Source organism: Euprymna scolopes, chromosome 12, assembly GCF_053919585.1.
Source record: "Euprymna scolopes isolate OS-2025 chromosome 12, ASM5391958v1, whole genome shotgun sequence".
Classification (NCBI taxonomy): domain Eukaryota; kingdom Metazoa; phylum Mollusca; class Cephalopoda; order Sepiida; family Sepiolidae; genus Euprymna; species Euprymna scolopes.
In genome coordinates this window covers 31505773-31524917 of record NC_136493.1, presented here as the reverse complement: position 1 = coordinate 31524917, position 19145 = coordinate 31505773, and the positions used below count along the sequence as shown (strand labels likewise).

General features: G+C 32.9%; 1 protein-coding gene across 2 annotated transcripts in view; it reads left to right on the top strand.

Moving 5' to 3' along the window:
• The window catches only part of LOC145291238 (ecdysone receptor-like), a 315312-nt gene that overhangs the window by 119691 nt on the left and 176476 nt on the right, over positions 1–19145 (top strand). The gene's annotated exons all lie outside the window — the stretch shown is intronic.

Here is a 19145-nt window from a genome sequence, read left to right as displayed (position 1 = left end):
TGTTACTCTTCTACCTACTTTGATGAGTTTGTGTGTGTGTTTTAACTTATTTTAAAACGTTCGTTCATCTCGTTTATGTATTTGATCTTTCCTTGAAGCATCCATTCGCTTGAAACAAAAGTAGTGTCAAGTCTTAAATGAGAACAAGAAAGAAATGGCTGACATTAGACGATCAACGATCATCTGAGGAGTTTCGATAATCGTTCAAAAATCGAAAATTAAGCAAAATACTCAGACTCCCAGCCAATCAATTTCACCAGAAATCTAATGTTCTACCAGCATTTTTTTTAATTTTCTATCCCCCCCTTCCCCCCCCCCCGACTCTGCAGACGACAGTTTGGCAGATATGCAGTTTAGGTTATAAAGTTAGCCTCTAAGTCTTACATGACAAAAGGGGCTGCTTTTTAGATTACACCGTTGTGACGTCACCTAAATAAACGTAAATGCTTGATTGACTAGTTTCATTTTCTTTTTTTCACTTAATATATATTTAACAATATATTTTATTTCTAAATCATTTTAAGAAACATTAAACAATAAATTTATAAATTTTAAAAAGAATGTTTTATTCTCTTAATAAATATTAAACAATAAATTAATAAATAATTTATAAATAAATATATAAAATAATTATTTGGCGGACATACACGAATGAAGTCCCCATTACCAAATAGGCACTGGCTACAATTTTGAACACAGCGCTAGCAGGGATCGTTCGGTAAACAAAAAATGCTTGTGTACACGGTCCCATTTTTACTTAAGCTTTTTAATTTGAAAACAAGGGGGGAGATTATAGTTAGAATTTTTTTATTTAATACGCCATTTTCGAGTTTCATCATCCGACATATACAATTTCTAAATAAACAAAAATTCACATGTTCATGATAAGTATGGCACATAAAAAATGGTACTTGTACAGTTTAATCAAGACATTAAAAAATGAAAATATCGAGAGAGAAAAAAAAAGTTATATTGTGCGTATCTGTTTTGGACTTAATTTGATCGGGTAGTTTGTTTTTTTTTTTTTTTTTGTTTTTTTTGCATTGGAAAACACGTTTTCATGACAGCGCGCTCAAGGAAGCCATGTTTGGATTTTTAGTATACGCCACGGGGAGATAACTCGGCCTAAAGCGCCGACATCCATCTCCCCATGTTTAATGATAGTTTTTCTTCCTAAAAATTGAAACATGGCTACCTTTTGCTCGGTATCATAATAAATTGTTTTTTCGCTGTAAAAAAAAAAAAAAAAAAAAAAAAAAACTTGATCAAATAAAGTGAATTTTTTTTTTTTTTTTTTAGAACTTCATTCCATAACGGATACGTACAATATAACTTTTTTATATATATTTTCATTCTTTTTAATGTCTTGATTAAAATATACAAGTACCAAAAAAAAATTCCTAACAAGTTTTTTTTTGGGGGGGGGCATGTTTTGAACAATTGCATTTTTTTTTTCTTAATAACAAATAATTATTAAAACAAAAAATGTCGTTCTGGTCGAGTAGAATTTTTTTATTCAAGAAAATAAAATTTCACTGTTTTTCGATATGAGAAAAAAAAAACAGTGACGACATTGAACTGAAAACTCGGTTTGACAAACTATTTTCATTCTGTGACAAGTAGGTACACGATAAAGGTTTTTATTTTTATTTTATTTTTTTTGTTTGGTAATGGGGGCCTCACTCGTGTACGTCGGAAACAATAACGTTATGCAATTTAAAAAGAATATTGTTCACGGATCCGTTTGATTATACGTGGAAAATCTCTCTCTTTATCGCCACAAGAATTTCATGAAATGAATATCGAACATATTCTCTTTATTCCCAACCTTTCTCTTTACTGTTTCACTAAGGACCCATAAACCTTCAATGGCTTGTGTGTGGATAGAGGGGTCAGTTAGATCCACAAAATTTTCGTCATTAGATCACTTTGTCTATTTTTTTTTTTTTTTTTTTTTCTTTTTACTACTTTGGTCAGTTTTAAGAGACCAAGGGGTTCCGTCCTGAAGCTAACACTTGCTTTCATTTCGATTTTTGGATTACTATTCAAGAGCTCTTTTTAAGAATAGACGTTGTTTCCTTTATAGCTGCTATCTGTATTTCGTTACAACTTAGTCTCGCAGAGATTATGTCTAAGTATTTCTTAAGATTTGTTTATTAGGCTAATTGTTTCTACAACAGCCGATATAATATTTCATTTTTAATTTAATTATTTTTCTTCCCTGATTTAATTGATTTATTTCCAAAATACTAATCTAGTTTCTATTTAGATGTTCCACTATTTCTTCCTCAATCTACGATAGTTTCGTATAAACTTTGTTTACGTGTTACGATCTACTAAACAGACTTTGCACGACTAATGGTAATTTTGTTTACCTAAATGGAATAAAATAATATCTTGCTGTTTTTATTGAACACTATCAACAACCTCGTTAAATTTAATGGTCTTTACTTTTGAATATTTTTAACCCTGAACAAATCTATATATATAAAAATGTAACTCTTGGTTCGTTTGTAATTAATAGTCTAAATAACCACTGGACGGATGGCTTCCACATTTTGGTATATGTTTACTGTACCCATGCGTGTTTCTATATATCTCTTTTTAATTATAACATTATACTTAATTTTTCTATAATAAATAGGTGGTTTTCTTTGTACGGATGGGCCATTTGTTTTATTTTGGGACAATTATTTCACACCGCGTGCCATCACGTGACATCACTAAACGGAACTTTTATATACCAAATTGACTTTTTTCGTTTAAAAATGGAATTATTTCTCTTTCGTTAATATATATATATATTTTTTAATATTTTGTGTTTTTTATATATATATATATATAAAGTACAATTGTTGAATGTTATTCTCTTGATTATATTTGTTTGGGAGAAGCACAATTAAAAAAAAAAAAAAAAAAAGATTAAAACGGAGCGAAATTTACATTTCCATTCCATTTTTACAACGATCCAGCGCGTACTTCACAAGTTTTATCGTAAGTTAACGAACAACCCATAAAAATCTGGTAACTGAGTGTCAAATCTGCTTAAAATATTGTAAAAAAAAAAAAAAAAATAGAACCTCTCCCTAACATACTGGCACTAATTTGGTTCCGTCCTTCCCTCGAGTGTTCTAATAAGAGGGATTGATTTATTAGGATCTGTATTAGAAGCTGAGCAAAATTATTTAATTGTTGAATTTTTTGCATTTTGATTAAATTTGATAGTTTGCTATCGCTAAAAGCCCACACACAAAAGTTGAACAAAAGACAAAATTAAAAAGAATGGTACTCATGCAGAATTTACCCCCACCCCCCACACACCGGATTCCAATTAGTTTAGGGTTCGACCGGCCATCGTGACCGAATTCAGCCGAGCGTTGTCCAAATGTTTAAACACTAAACCAACATTTTATTTATTTTTTTGCAGAATTAATTAATGATGGGGGTATTTTTTCTGTTTATTTTCTCAACATCTGTTGACCAAAAAAAATAATTTGTACAGTCTCTTGAAAAAAAAATCTAACTTTTCTCTACTGTCACCTAACTATTTACAGTGTTCATATAAAGCATTCATCTTTTCTTTTTATAATAAAAATTCGGGGTACTCCTTGGACGTTGAGTTCCATGGCGACCAGCATAAAAAACACGCGTCGCTCCCTTCCTGACGCAAGAAGCGCACATAACACTTTTTTTTATTTACTAACGTTGTCGTTGTAACTAAACGATTATCTGTCACATTATTTTGAAAAAAGTTTTACTCTTTATGAATATTAAAAGAAAAATTACTAAACATTTATTAATAATGCCTAACTTTTACAGACATTTGTTTTTAAATTTCTTAAATGGCGACTTTTATCGACTTTTTTTTTAATAGCATTTGCGGATGGGTAAAAAACGAAAAAAAATAACTAAACCATTTACTGATAATTTTCACTTTTACAAATATTTTTAACAAATAAATGTTATCAAAGTCAAGATACCGAGAAATTGTCAGTAAAAAACGAAAACAATAACTAGGCCATTTACTAAATGGCCTAGTTATTGTTTTCGTTTTTTACCCATCCGTAAATGCTATTAAAATAAAAGTCGATAAAAGTCGTCATTTAAGAAATTTAAAAACAAATGTCTGTAAAAGTGAGGCATAAATGTTTAGTAATTTTTCTTTTAATATTCATAAGGAGTAAAACTTTTTTTCAAAATAAATAATGTGACAAATTATCGTTTAGTTACTACGATAACGTCAGTAAATAAAAAAAAAAAAGTGTTACGTGCGCTTGCGTCAGAAAGGGAGCGATGCGTATTTTTTATGCTGGTCGCCATGGAACTCAACGCCCAAGGAGTACAAAATTCTGTTTTCAAAAAGAAACGTTTACTACCAACTTTCTTTTTTAAAAATAAGTGCAAGTTTTCCTGGAAAAAAAAAAAACTTTCACCTAACAATTTATGGCAAAAATAGCGACCCATAAAAATCTGAGGTGCTTCTACACTTTATTGCCGAAATTGGAGACGCCATTTTTTTTTCACGCACTTGCTATCCAAATCTAGGGGAGACATCATTATATGGCCGAACGATTGCTTCCGAAAACGGAAAGAATAAATTTACCAAAATTAACATTTATTAAACTGAAATTATCATTTATTACTTCCAGAAACTTGGTAAACCGATATTACTGGAGAAAATGAATCTTGACAATTCAAAAAAATGTTTAAAATTATTTATTTGTTCGAAAAACAAAACAAAAAAACACAAACTATTTTATAAAAGTCCAATATTGCTTTAAAAGTAAATAAAGAAAGTGAAAGAACATATATCCGTAATTGTAAGAGTTTTTGTTTTTTCATCTTATTTATCCGTCGCGTGGCATGATGCCATTAGGCGCGTTCGCTGTTATCAGCGGTAATTTTTTAACTGGTCCTGTTTTTTTTTTTTTTGTTTTTTTTTTTTTTTGTTTGTTTTACGCCACTGAAATACGCATTATGCCACGAGGGATATCTATAAACGTGGAAATGTCTGTGCGTGTGTGTGTGTACATTTCCCTACTAAACAACTCTGTCAATTTTCAGTTTACAGACCTGAGATTTGACATAAGGGGTATTGAGATTTTTTAATCGGTTTTCAGACAGAAATTTAGCTGTCAAAATTCAACGCCGAAAATTTGGCTGCCAAAGGGTCAAAGTTCAAAAGATTTTACCTTTGCAGTCTCTAGTAAACTATTCAGCCAATTTTGAGTCTAAACATTTGAAATTTTACATGAAGGGTATTCAGACATGCAACAAGCTTTTACTCAGTTTTTGGGCGAAATTTTGGCTGCTAAGAGGTCAAAGTTTACAGAGTTGATCTTTGCAGACTACCAAACTCCTCCGCCAATTTTTGGTCTAAACACTTGAAATATTAGATATAGGCTACCTGGACATAAATCAAACTTTTTAATATATATATATATATATATATATATATATATATATATATATATATACACGCACACACACATATGCGCATAAAGTTATGAACAGTACATAAGGCCCGAGCGAAGCTGGGCTGAACTGCTAGTATGAAAAAAACTTTGTCTATCTTGAAGACGCTATTACGTCGAAAAATACTTCGACTTATAAACAAACTAGCCTGGGTGCCCAGCGTTGCCCGAGTATTTTGAGGTGTATGTTTAGAAAAAAAAAAAGTTGTGGCAGGCAGGCAAGCTAGAACCTGTACCTCGAAGGAGGAAAAGAACATGAAGAAAAAAAACGTGACGTCTTTGCTGTTGCGCCCATCGCCAAATCGGAAGTGACGAATGTTTAAATTAATTAGTCAATCGAAAAGAGGGGGATGGCTTTCGAAAATATCGGCGAAAAAAAGGTATCCCTCCCTGTAGAAAACTGCCCAGTTGAGGGTGAGGAAATTAATGTTTTTAGCCATTTTTTTTTATATTTGTTGTCTGAAGGGTCGAGTTTCAAAACAATATCGACCTCGTGAAAATCTGTCGCCTTTGTCGAAAGTTTTAAGCAGATATACATACATACATACAGACAGATGAGATTTATATTATAGATAAATGTTTGTTTATTTTTTTTAAAGTCTGCGTTGGATTGGTTTACTAAACTTGCGCTTTGAATTTGCACTTAAACGATGCTTTTATCACGGAGACAACATATATTCATATAAAATGTTGGTGCCATTGTTTGGATTTTTTTTTTTTTTTTTATGAAAAATTTATTACTATATGAAATATTTATTACTTTATGAAAATTTTATTGGGATCTCCTGTAGCAGGTATCTCTCTGGTTTCTACTTCCGCTTTTCTCGCTCACGTACCCCTATACCCCTATTCCGAATTCGTAGTAGCGATCCGACATCAGTAGACGTTTTTGTTTTCTGCCAAAATGGTCATTAACAATTTTTTTTTTTTTTTTATGTTTAACCTATTTCAAACTGATCTACATTATTGCACAATAAAAATAATTAAATTAAACAAAAATTATTGTTCTTATTTCCAATTATGTAATCTAGTAAAATTTCTATTTTTTACTTGATTACTAAATTTAAAAAGTTATCCTAACAATTTAACAATTTAATAAACAAAAATATCGTAAAAACTGAATTTAACTTGAAAATACCAAGAAAAAATAGCTTTTTTAAATTTAGTAATTAAGTTTTTTTTTTTAAAATAGCATTTTTACTTGATTAAATAATTCGAAATCAGAAAAATTATGGCTAATGCGTATTTCAGCAGCGTAAGTTATTTGACAGACAAAAATTTATAAAAATGATTTATTTTTATATAAAAAACATTATAAAACCCGAAAAAAATTTTATTTTTATTATTTTTCAACATTTTTTATTTAGACTAAATGTAGAAACAATTGAGGCCGCCAACGTTTTGAAAATTTGTCCTTTGTAGGGATCGCCAGATTAGCCTTTTTTAGGCCAAATTTTACCTTTTTTACGCTCTTGCATCGACTATGGTTCCACGCAAGAGCGTAAAAAAAGGCCAAATTTGGCCTCAAAAAGGCCAATCTGGCAAGCCTTAGAAAGGCCAAAATTTCAAAACAAGATGGTGGCCTCTGCTGTCGTACATTTAGTCTAATAAAAATTACATTTTTTTCGGGTTTTATTTCAGCCTTAGGGTCTAATAATGTGTTTTATATAAAAATAATTTGGTAAAATCCATTGAAAGCGGTCGGTGGTTCTATGAGAAAATAAAGCTGTGTACGCATTATAAATGTTCCTTTTCTGTGTCTTACGTTATACATTAGTACATTAGGGGTCATTTCGAGTTAAAAGTTTATTTACTGCACCCATCTGGACTAGAGAAAATCATGATTTAAATGTGTATGTCTCGTGTGAATTACTAACGATGAATATCTAATATGGCCGACCAGACGGGTGATCAAAAAGTCAGATCGAGCGTACCGCGTACCGGAAAACGAAATGAGACTAACGAAATGAGCCAAATCGAAATTGAATTTTATTTACGTTTGAATAAAAAAACAGTCGAGTTATTTTTTTATTCAAGAACCCCCCCCCCAAAAAAAAAAAAAACGGGCAAAAAAAAAAAAAAATTTAAAAACACGGCCCAAAAAAAAATTATCCACCAAGAAAATAAAACATAACAAATTAATCTGAAAAGCGCAAAGTTCAAGCCAAAAAAAAAAAAGGCCAATTGTCAATTTGATCTCATTTCGTTTTCCGGTACGCTCGATCTGACTTTTTGATCACCCGTTTAAATTTTCCTCACATAAGTAGTTTTCCGGATATGAAGTAATGTATTTCCTTGTGTTAAAAGCTGCAGCCATTGTTGTACGCGCAAGCGCACGCATATTTTTGGTGCGCATTTGCGCGTACAACAATGGCCGCCACTTTTAACACAAGGAAGTACATTGTTTAATATTGAGAAAATTGCTTTTTTGAGGACAATTTAAATGCGATATTCATTTTCAGCATACCCCCAAAAAAAATTTTAAATCGTCAATTTAAAGGAAAATGTTAAGATGGAAATCAAGTAACAATTTACCCAATTTTGTAGCTAAGTGAACAGCGACGATATAGCGACGCCATCTTGAAAATGGGTTGAAGGAACAAGGGAGAGAACTTGCGAGATTTTAGAAAAGCCATTCTTAACATGTGGGCATTAGAAAAAGTTTAATTCGCTTTAATTAATGATTTTTATAAAAATGAAACGATTTGGTCAATTTACGTGATTTTTGGAATATAATACGGGTATGTACATCATTCAAATTTTTCTTCTTTTTTTTTTTTTTTTTAAATATAGAACCAATTCTAAACAAGCACCTTTTTGTTAATTGTTGAAACAAATTAACTACTTCGTGATACTTTGAAATTTCAAAAAGTGATTTGAAAGCCTTTAAACCGTGGAACAAAAAGTCACTTGTGGCTTTAAACATGTCATTAAAAATGTTGAAAGCTATTTGAACCCGATAATTTTAGATTTCTTTTTATTAAAAACAATATAAAACACTATAATAAAGGAGAAAGTAGTATCTAAGAGGATAGCTCCCGAAATCTGCCAGAACAAATACTACACTTTGATCATAAAGACGTCACAAGGTTGAAAACAGGGGACGCTACTCATGCTTTCTTTTTTCTTTTTTTTTTTTTTTTTTTCTTTTTGTAAGAATTCAACTTTCTATTTTGATCAATTAATAAGATTTGCCGACTTGTGCACGATATCGTGAGGGTTTGAAGTTCCAACAAAACTGCGTTTACATTGGACGTCAGGGTCTAGCATAATATAACCAGATTATTGAGCATATCCCCTTAAGAAAAGTATTACATTTAAAAAAATAAATAAATCTTAATTTATTTGGTTAGTAATTAAGTTTGGCTGCTTTGAAATTTAAATTTCAAATGTTTGGAAAAAAAAACAAAAAAAAACTAATCAATAATATATTTCTTTCTTCGATTATTTTTTACAATAACCAACGAAACAAGAAAGGGGTAACAAAATAATTATACAACAAATAAATGTTACCAAAGGCAATATGCTTTTTTTCCCCTATGGATAAGTTTTTTTTACTTATTTTAAAGCGTTTATTTACTTTGGAACAAAAATAATGTCAAATCTATTAAATTAACACGAAAATAAATGTCGGTTTCGTTATAGCCATTTAAACCTCTAATAATTGCTCAAAACTCGAAAGTTAAACAAAATAAGATTACATTTTCGCACAATTAGTGACATTAATGGATAGTTTCCTAACATTGTGCATTTTTATTTTCGATTTTTGAGGGATTATCTGTAACACTATTTCATATTTCGGGTGTATGAAGCAACCTTGTTGAGGGCAACTCGGTCGGTCGAGTGGTTGTGGCTATTTGGACATTAAGAAATCCAAATGGTTCTGGAAATGAAAAACTAGAAGATATGGGAGAAATCGGTTCTTCAGCGATAATCGGAAATGACGATTGGGGAACAAAAAGCTAGCCGTTATCAGTAGAAATAGTTACTCACGACCACCTGTTTGTACAGAAAGAAATATTTAAAAACAAAGTTTTTTTTTTTAGTTAAATATGAAGACAACGAAAGGACGTCTCATTTTAACATGTAATAAACAACTTTATTTGTCATCTTCGTTAGAAGCGTGTACAAGAGAGAAACGGATTAGTAGCTGGAAGTATTCTTGTATGTAAAGAAAGGTTTAATATTATGCCGGCTTGTTGAAGGAGAGAATAGTTCTTTATACACGTGTTGTGGCCAGTAGTCGTAGGAACGAAGGGGGCCAGTTAAAGGAGAAAGAAAGAGCAAAGTCTACAGTGTGTTTACATGTTGTAGTGTGTGTCGGTGTATCGACGAGACCAGTTCTGTAGGATGATAAAGAAAGTTTGTGTGGGTACCGCACGTGAAAATAAATGGGTGTTTGAAGGTTGGCTTGTGCTCACAATGTCTGCTGCCAGCGAAAGCCAGGAAGAAAGAGAGAGAGAGAGAGAGAGAGAGAGAGCATTTTCGGTTTTATGTTTTATACACTCGGTCACGTGACTGGAAGCTGGCTTGTGAATGGGCAAGCCAGTAAGACGGAAGATTTAAATCTCGAGCCGCGAGAATTCGCCCCTGCCTGCTATTGTAGCAAGTTTCGATTCCTACAGGTTGTTGTCATTTTGCTACCAAGAGGATGGCGAACGCATGTCAGCATCAAGATCCCACAGAAAGTTTTTGGTATGATAATAAGAAATAACTTGGATGGCGTGGTAGAGGGGGTTGTAGGAATGGGTTTATCGATTTCCTTTGTTAAGGTAAAGAAAGTAAACAAAAAGAGAGGTTTAAGAGAAAAACAAATTAAAGAACAGGGAAAGAAAAAAAGAAGAGGAAGAAATGCTAATCTCAGAGAGCTGGAGTCAGAATTAGTGGTTTTCATCAAATTATTAGTTTTAGCAGTACCAGAGCCGTTCGTTTTCTAGCTGCCAGAGGGTATAAATCAGCTTTTGGGCTAACAGTCCAAAGGCTGGAGCCCCTCCCCGAAAGAGCAGAAACTTTCCCAGATAGGTAGAAGAGTAACTTATCTTGGATGTTATAACATTTATTTGTGTATATTTGAATATTTTACTACTTTTTCGAATCTCTGTGGATTAAAAAATAAACTTTCCCGCTTATTTAATGTCATGAAAGGTTGTTTATCGTAGATTTTTGCATGCAGGTTATTTAAAGTTGTATTGTGCCATATAGTTTGTTTGTTTTTTTAATTATAGTCGTAGGAATATTAGGGAGGTGAATAAAGTGATTTTTGTGCTTTTACAATTTTCTTGTAAAGTTTTGTAACTTTAAAAAAATTGACTATATTTTCTGCATGAACTTTGATAAATGCCTAGATCTTTTATATTGTCTATTTGGTTGTATTTTTGTCTAGTTTGTTGGAGATCTTTAATGGCAATTAACGATTTTTTTTTTTTTCAGAATAGCAAAGAAAGAGAAGAAAGGGTGAAAAAAAAAAAAAAAAATAAAATAAAAAAATAAAAATAAACGTTACCAAAGACAGGCTAAGTTACTCTTCTTACCTACCTGGATAAGTTTTTTTTGTGTGTGTGTGTGGGTGTAAACTTTTGGAAAATATTTTTTAATTAAAAATAAAGGTAGTATTAAAGCATGTTTCGCACAATTAGTGACATTTATTTGATGCGTTTCTATCAGTATTTTGTTTAACTTGTCCAAATAGGTAGAAGAGTAACTTAGCTTGCCTTTGGTAACATTTATTTGTTTATTAATTTATTTATTTATTTTATTTATTTATCTATTTATTTATTTTTTTTTTAATCATAACTTCGTTTTGGGGGGGGGGGGATTGAAAAACGCAATAAATGAAAAAAACGCATATCTGCATTTATGTAAAGTATGCACAAAATAATAACGCAAACAGTTTTATGGTACACTTTGGGGGTCCCTGGTGATCAGAAGTCTAGTTCCTGTTTCCTTTATACTACGAAGGCAAAGTTAAATACAAGATTAGTTGTTTGATTTTTTTTTTTTTTTCTCTATCCACCTCCCGAAAAAAAGTGAAGGGAAGGAGAGTTGTGCATTTTGATTGGTCAACCTTACGATAGGAATTTATTACGTAAGAAACTCTGCGTAAACAGGAAAAGAGTAGCGGTTAAAAATAAAAACGGGATTTCCCCCGTCGTCGTCTAGTGACGTCATAACGCGGGCACTTTGCCAGCTGTCTGTCTATGTAAGTAATGTGAGAGTTCATTTAGGAATAAACAAACTCGTAAAGTTTGTTTTATTTCTACGTTCTACTGTGTGTGTGTGTGTGTGTGTGTGTGTGTGTGTGTGTGTGTGTGTGTGTGTGTGTGTCTCTCTCTCTCTCTCTCTCTCTCTCTCTCTCTCTCTCTCTCTCTCTCTCTCTGCGTGTACGTGCATGCGCGTCTGATGGTGATAGTAGGTGAGGGAGGAGGCATTGTTCTGCTTTCTCATTTTTCAATCGTAATCAATACCAGGAATGTAACTGCAAAATGGTTGTTGTTGTTGTTGTTATAATAACGGCGTTCAGTTTTTAACCAGCCAGACGTTGTGAGTTCAGTTTATTAAATTTATTTATAAGGCATCGATTCACAGTACTAATGATTTCCATATATATTTTTTTTTAATTTTTGACACTTTAATTTTTGCGCATAATCTCAATAAGCAATAAAATCGTACGGTACTACGAATATAAGAGATAATTAATAAGAACATTTTCTTGTCAAAGCCTTAGTTATATTTAATTAGAGACATCAGGACTGGACTTTTGTTAAAAAAAAGCAACTTCGCCTGATGAGTTCTCTAGTTAGTTATAGCTAGTTGACTGAAACATAGTCATGAATGTGTAGCGATACCCATATATATATATATATATATATATATATATATATATATATATATATATATATATATATACTAGCAGTTCAGCCCGGCTGTACTCGGGTCCTATGTACTGTTCATAACTTTATCATCATATATATATATATATATATATATATATATATATATATATATATATATATAATTAAAAAATTTGACTCATTCCAGGCAACCCACATCTAATATTTCAAGTGTTTAGACCCAAAATTGGCGGAGGAGTTTGATAGAGTCTGCAAAGGTCAACTCTTTCAACTTTGAGCTTTTGGCACCCAAATTTTCACCAAAAACTAATTATAAAGCTTGCTGCATGTCTGAATACCCTTTATGTAAAATTTCAAATGTTTAGACCCAAAATTAGCTGAATAGTTTGCTAGAGACCACAAAGGTAAAATCTTTTGAATTTTGACCCCTTGGCAGCCAAATTTTCGGCCAAAAACTGATTAAGAAGCTGCCCCTATGTCTGAATACACTTCATGTAAAATTTCAAATGTTTAGACCAAAAATTGGCTGAATAATTTGGTAGAGACCGCAGGGGTCAATTTTTTTTAACTTTGACCCCAATTTTGACCCCATAACATTTATTGTTTTGGTCTCAAATCAAAATAAAGAAGTTTTACCCATGTCCAAGTAACCTACATCTAAAATTTCAAGTGTTTTGACCCAAAATTTTCGGAGAAGTTTGGTAGAGTTTTTAAAGGTCAAATCGTTGAGCATTGACCCCTTGAGACTCAAATCTCAATACCCCTTATGTCAAATCTGGGGTCTTTGGTAGGGAAATGTGCACACATAGACACACAATTTCACATTATAGATATACTAGCACTTCAGCCCGGCTTTGCTCGGGCCCTATGTACTGTTCATAAATTGCCCTACGTGTGAATACACTTTATGTAAGATTTCAAATGTTTAGACCAAAATTTGTCTGAGTAATTTCATAGAGACTACAGAGGTCAATTTTTTTTAACTTTGACCCCAATTTTGACCCCTTAACATTTATCATTTTGGTCTCAAATCAAAATACAAAGCTTTATCCATATCTAAGTAACCTACATCTAAAATTTTAAGTGTTTAGACCCAAAATTGGCAGAGCAATTTGGTAGAATCTGCAAAGGTCAACTCTTTCAACTTTGACATCTTGGCAGCCAAAATTTCGCCTCAAAACTGATTAAAATGCTTGCCGCATGTCTGAATACCAGTTTTGTATAAATTTCAAATGTTTAGACCCAAAATTAGCAGAGCAGCAAAAGTCAAATCTTTTGAACTTTGACTCCTTGGCAGCTCAAATTTTAGACCCCAAACCGATTAAAAAGCTTGCCCTATATCTGAATACACTTTATGTAAAATTTCAAATGTTTAGACCAAAAATTGGCTGAGTAATTTGGTAGAGACCGCAGAAGTCAAATTTTGACCCCTTGACAGCCAAATTTCAGGCTAAAAACCGATTAGAAAGATTTTCCCAAATCTCAATACTCCTTATGTCAAATCTCAAGTCTGTAGACTGAAATTTGACAGAGTAGTTTTGTAGGGAAATGTACACACGCACAGACACACATTTTCACTTTTATAGATATATAGATAGATATATACTAGCAGGGAGATCCGACGTTGGAGTGCATAAATATCTCCACTGGACGATTTGTAAAAAGTTGAATATCGAATGCAGCAACAAGTCATGGGAACATGTTTACCAGAAAAAACAGTTGGAAACAAGTCATGCACCACCAACTATGACTATGTAATCCCTACAGCTACACACCTTAAAACGTAGCTATAAAACCTGACATAGTGATGTGGGACAAGAAGGAAAAAGAAGCAACCTTAGTAGAAGTTAGTGCCCCCCCCCCCAATGATGCTGGGTTAAACACAGCTGAGAGGGAAAAGATGACGAAATACGAAGGTCTTATGTACTACATGGAAAAAAATTGGAATCTTTGGAAGATTTCCATCATTCCGGTAATCATAGGAGCAACTGGACTCATGAAAAACAATTTCAAAAACTATGTAGTAAATATACCCGGTGAACCAAGTGCAAGAGAGATTTAAACAATTTCACTTAAAAGGATGGTTAGTATCTTTAAAAGATCTCTCGGTTGGAATGAGATAGCGGGTTAGATGTCTGGCACCTGGTAGGATGTTCCATCCCCAGCTTGAACAAACTGAAAAGAAAATTTTAAAAAAAGGAAAAAAGAGGTACATAAAGTCAATAATAATAAAAATATTTCAATAAAAAAATGTCTGTCTTAGACATTTTTTTATTGAAATATTTTTGTCTTAAAAATATTTCAATAAAAAAATGTCTGTCTTAAAAATATTTCAATAAAAAAATGTCTGTCTTAAAAATATTTCAATAAAAAAATGTCTGTCTTAAAAATATTTCAATAAAAAAATGTCTGTCTTAAAAATATTTCAATAAAAAAATGTCTGTCTTAAAAATATTTCAATAAAAAAATGTCTGTCTTAAAAATATTTCAATAAAAAAATGTCTGTCTTAAAAATATTTCAATAAAAAAATGTCTGTCTTAAAAATATTTCAATAAAAAAATGTCTGTCTTAAAAATATTTCAATAAAAAAATGTCTGTCTTAAAAATATTTCAATAAAAAAATGTCTGTCTTAAAAATATTTCAATAAAAAAATGTCTGTCTTAAAAATATTTCAATAAAAAAATGTCTGTCTTAAAAATATTTCAATAAAAAAATGTCTGTCTTAAAAATATTTCAATAAAAAAATGTCTGTCTTAAAAATATTTCAATAAAAAAATGTCTGTCTTAAAAATATTTCAATAAAAAAATGTCTGTCTTAAAAATATTTCAATAAAAAAATGTCTGTCTTAAAAATATTTCAATAAAAAAATGTCTGTCTTAAAAATATTTCAATAAAAAAATGTCTGTCTTAATCGTGCTACAATTTTTATTTTGGCCAGCTATTTGCCAAGTAAAAAGATATAAAACTCCACACCATGTGCAAATACACATATTTCATTCTAAAAGTCATGTCACGTCAAAAAATGGGGAAAAACTGAACCCATAAATGATTTATGATTTTTGCCCCCCTCCCCCGACAAAAGAACAGTGGACCTGTAAATTTACCCTTGTCCGTTCTTCTGTTTGTCCGTTCTTCTGTTTGTCCATTCGTCTGTCTGCACTTTTCTCAATAACTAAGTCTTGGAATTTTTGAAATTTTGCACAAATATTAAACATGATATGAGTAAAAAAAAGTTACAGAACGTATTTTCCTGGAAAACTCCGGTTGTCTCACCCTCCTAGGGGTGCCTTCCGGGTTAAAATGGCTAAAATTAACACTTATGTGCTTATTAAAAAATAAAAAATAAAAATTGATGCTTTGGATTTTTATAAAATTCATGGTTGACCAAACGAGAACATGCTACCCACGTGAAGTAAATTAAGGGTTCCGTTCCAAATTCCATCCAGATTGCAGAGTTCAGAAGAAACATTCCTGAGTTTGATAAGATATACATGAAGAAGGTCGGAGGTTACATCGTCTGAATCATTGTGAAAATGGCACTCAAGATGAGAACAGTAGTCCAAAATTTCTCAAATGATACGAATAACCAATCCTTATCAAAAAAAAAAAATGCAGAAACGCAATTGTTGATGTTTTGCAAAGATCTACATGTTGATAGTTTATTTTCATGAGATAAGAAACACAATAAAAAAATCAAATATTAAATAAACAGATCAATATGCAAAAGTCATTGGTTCTATTTAATCATACTTGTTTTAAGATAAATGTCATAATGTTGGAAGAGGCAGGTCTTGCTATCAGATAAGCAATTTGTACATGGATTTAGTTTCCAATGATACAGGTGCCCGCTTTTCAGAAAGGCATGATACCAATTATTATCTGTACTGAGATAAAGTGGTCTTTTCTGAACAACCAAGAGATCTTTTTAAGATTCTGACCATTCCTTTGAGTGCAATTGTTTGTATTTCAAAAACCAAAGCATCCTTGCTTCAGTTAAAGAAACTCTTGGTGCGTCCATGTTAATTATGGAAAAATCAAAACCAATGCCCGGTTCTTGGACACTATTTTTTCCCAGAAATGCAAATCAGACATGTTAGAAATAAATATGTAGAATGAAATTTACCTCCGCAACAGTAGAAGAAACTCGCTATGAAGAAAACCGGGCAACAGGGAATATTGAGTTTTGAAAGAAACAGCTTACCTTGCAGACCTTATACAGAGGCCCGACAATATTTTTCGGACACTTTGAAAAAAGTACTTCAAGGTGGTTACTAGTTCCAAAACCTTTTGAGATTGTAAGAGGAGTGAAAATCCACTACTTTTTTTAGTTTGGCTTGGATAATTTAAATTTTTTGTGATTTTTGCGAAAACTTGCATGACACTATTTTTCGGACATGACAAAAAAAATCCTATTTTATTAAGAGCTATGTTCATGTATGTGTTGCTGTATGCAAATTTTCTGCTTGTACACTTAGCTGTCATCATTAGAATCAATTATCTGTTCTATTCTACTGGCAAAACAATTAAGTTTAATGAGGTAAAATGCATTCAAAAGAAGTCATTTGTTCGGCACGGAAGAGGCGGGAAGATGGCCTCGGCATCAGAAGGATCACTGTGGATTTGAGTCTGTCGAAATCAACGGTCGAATACATGCTGAAGACAAACTCCGAGTGGAAAAGAAGACAGGAAGGAAAAGATCAATTGGCAAGAGGACTGAGAGGAGAATGAAGAGGACTGTGACACAGCTTTTGACATCTGGAGAAAAAGTTACAGCAAGAAAAGTGAAGGAGAAATGTGAATTGGATGTAAACGTCTAAACAGTAGAAAGAGCACTGCATAGGATTGGTTTGAAGTATGCAAAGGCTGAGAAAAAAATTACACTAACAAAGAAACACAAAGGAGCAAGACTGGAGAGTGTTAAAAGGTGGTTAACAAAGCATGTTGACTTTAGAAGGTTATATTTACTGATGAGAAGCATTTCAAGTTTGATGGGCCTGGTGGATGGTGTTCTTGGTCGAGAAGGGGTGAGCCTGTTGTACTGAATAAACGACAGGTAGGAGGAGGAGGAGTTATGGTTTGGGGTATGATCTTTGCTAATGGAAATATATGGTTGGAGTGGCTGAAAGGACAACAGAACAGCGAAAGCTACAAATAGTTGCTGGACGAGAAAGCCCTACCAAGGATAAGAAGAGAGATGGGGAATGATTTTGCTCTACAGCAAGACAATTGCAGCATCCATGTGTCAAAACTCATGAAAGAATGAATGGCTAAAGTGAATATGACTACTTTGGAATGGCCTGCAAAAAGCCCAGATCTAAATTTAATGGAAAATGTTTGGGAAATGTTTGCGCAACTTATTTATGATGGACCTGAAATAGCGAAAGAGGTTCAACTATGGGGACAAATACTAGATGCCAAAAAACAACTAACAGAAACACATAGAGACGTTATCGTGCATACGTTTGATCATTATGAAGAGAAATTGATAAAAGTTATTGAGAAGAAAAGTGATATTATGGACTATTAAGAGTTTTTCAACGATGTCCGAAAAATAATGTCGCGTGTGTTTGGTAAAAAATGATGAAAATTAAATATTTTCCCTTACCTAATCGATTTTCTTCCATTTTTATTACGGGTATTGTTTTTATATGTTTATGCTATTCTATTGAAGGAATTTCGCCACTCTATGGTACTCGGAAAGTCGAATACTAAAATGTCCGAAAAATATTGTCGGGCCCTTGTATAATCATGTTTATTGGCTGTTTTCACTTATGAAATATTTCATTTTGGTCTCCAGATAATGTTGGATCAACAGAACAGAAGACGCACCGTTTTGGAATCTTCCTCTCGACGACTTTTCTGCATATCATCTCCCCTCGCTGATGTGAGAGCCAATTATCTGAATTGCCTGTAGATGAACTGTTCAATATAATCAAAGCTGGACGTTTAACGCTTTAGTGTCTCTAGTATCGTTGAATGACTTAGCAACTCGCACGTCATTTAATAGTTGAGCGTCTCACATATTCATTGCGTTAAGACGCGCTCTGATTAAAAAGAATAATTGAATCTTGTTAAAAAAAATCATCTTTAAAAGTACGCACGTAAAAAAAATGGCCACTATCTCGAGATTATTTACTTCATTTCAAGATTCAGTCTACAGCAAAGTTGAGATTTCCAGAACTGACAATCATTTAATCAGTTAATAGGCCTACTTGCTTTAAGAGCTCATGCTCATTATTGTGTGACGCTTGGAGTCAGCATGTGAGAGATTAGGAGGTGGATGGGGGTCAGTAGCGCTCATCTGCCCTAAAAGGTAGGACACAACATGCCAAGCTGCCAAAGGTACTATCCCTACCCAGCGTCCCCTACACCCTTAGACCAACCGGTAGACCACTCCTCAGATTTAATGATATAGGCAAAAGGGACTTAAAATCCGGCAACATCAACCCTGCTGACCTTGAATCCTATGCTGTAGACCGTGACTCCTGTAGGGTCAAAGTCAAGGAATGTGTCCGGCTAAGCGAGGAGAGAAGAGATGAATAGTGGGAGGAGAAGAGAGGCAGGCGCAAAAGGACAGCATCGGCAGCAGCATCGGCAGAGAATGACAGAGGGTACCTCTGCAGGAAGTGCAACAGAATCTGCTGCTCCCGCATCGGTCTGCTCAGTCACAGGAACAGTTGCCACCACTCATGACAACCTTCAGGCGCAATTCTCCATCGTCTATCTAGACGGAAGGACGCCAACAACTAAGCTCTTTATGGAATATATTTTCAACTAGCCTGGATACCCAGCGTTGCCCGGGTATTTGTAGGTGTGT